The following is a 1833-nucleotide window of genomic DNA, read 5'->3' on the forward strand; positions in this document are numbered from 1 at the left end:
GTGATCATGGACTCGTCACTCGATCGATGCAAAACCGTATTAGCAGTCGCGTCGGCGGCGGCGACGCGACAGGAAACGGGATCGTCGCCTACTCGCCTCCGCGGCTTCGTCTCATCGACTCATCGGATCGATCAGCCGATGCCGTTGTTGCCTTCCTCTCTCAAGTTTCAGACTTGTCGCATCGATCGGCGACCGACTCCAAGTGCTTCACAGCTTCCATCCTCTAGGTGCTTCACGGATTCAAAACAGGTAAATTGCCGCTAGCGAGTCTTTTTTATTAACTTCGGCTCCTACTCTTAATTCCTAATTTCCTAAATCCTAATTAACTTTTGGCGTGGATCATTAGAGATCGGTTCTCGCCTTCTCCGTTAACAATCACAGTGTAGCAGTTCAACGGGACATGACACAAGACTAGGTGAGTTAGACTGTTCGTCTAATTGTGAAACATTGACACATGATTTTCAATTGATATCTATTGTCGTATCACTACAATTTTATTTTATTCACCTTTTTTGTCTTGTGTTTCAATAATACTCCCTCCGTTCTGAATTACTTGTCTTAGATTTGTCTAGATACAGATGTATCTAGACTCATTTTAGTGCTAGATACATCCGTATCTAGACAAATCGAAGACAAGTAATTTGGAACGGAGGGAGTACATATTTGAGTCATCTACTACCACTATAAAAGAAAGAGAAGGGCAGATCCAAGCAATTTTATCCGTCCATCTACAATATCTAATGGCCCCTAATCCTTCCGTGTTTAACACAACAAGCCACGCATTAAACCACTAATCCATCCATCCTCGCTGCATGCACAAAAAAAACCACTTCCAACAACGCACGCCCGCATGACCTCTCCCCTCTCCTCCTCCCAACACTCGCACGACCTCCCCCACTCCCCTTTCCCCCTTCCAACGGACGCCACACCACGGGCGGGCCACCGCACGCCCATCCTCCCGCGCCGTTCACCGCTGGAACCGCCCGCCGCAACACCGCGGGAGACGCCGTGGGAGCTGCCCGTCGCGCCCTTCACTGCGGGTCGCCGCGGGAGGCGCCGCCAGTCGCACCCTTCGCCGCGGGAGCCGCCGCATCCTACGCCGCAGGAGCCGTCGCCCATCGCGCCCTACGCCGCGGGTCGCCGCGGGAGCGGCCGCGCGAGATCCAGCGGCCCGGGGGCGCCCTCATCCCTCGCCACTCCGGTCGCAGGTCTCCTCCCTAACCACGAAGTGGGTGCATGGGGGGTGGGCTCCGGCGAACGCGGCCGCGCTCCAGCCCGCGGCGCGGCGGCGCCCGCTCCCCCTCTCCTCTCCGGCCGTACCGGTCTCCTCCCTAACCATGAAATGGGTGAACGCGGGGTGAGCTCCGGCGAACGCGGCCGTGTGCGGGGTGAGCTCTGGCGAATGCGGCGGCGCCCGCATCCCTCGCCTCTCTGATCGCACGTCTCCTCCCTTCCTACGAAGTGGGCGCACGCGGGGTGGGCTCTCTGCCAACCGCGCCAGGAGATCTGCTTCCGCAATGGCGGCATCTACATCAAGCTCGGCTAGCACATCGCACAACTGGTACGAAACGAAATTCTTAACTCTGTTTGGATACGCCTGAATTCGCTTTGGATTCATGTCAAGATTGCATAATCTTATGGCTGAGGAACAACTACTTGTTTGCGTGTACTACCACAGGTGTATGTGCAGACGATGAGGGTGTCGATGCTCAAGAGGTGCCCAGTTTCCTCATACGAGGATGTCTGCGGAGTCTTCAAGATAGAGATTGGAGAATTGCCACAAACTGTTAGTTCCTTCATTGCATTACAGCATTGTCCTACACCTTGCTGAAG

The sequence above is a fragment of the Triticum dicoccoides genome, chromosome 2B, assembly GCF_002162155.2.
Source record: "Triticum dicoccoides isolate Atlit2015 ecotype Zavitan chromosome 2B, WEW_v2.0, whole genome shotgun sequence".
Taxonomy (NCBI): Eukaryota; Viridiplantae; Streptophyta; class Magnoliopsida; order Poales; family Poaceae; genus Triticum; species Triticum dicoccoides.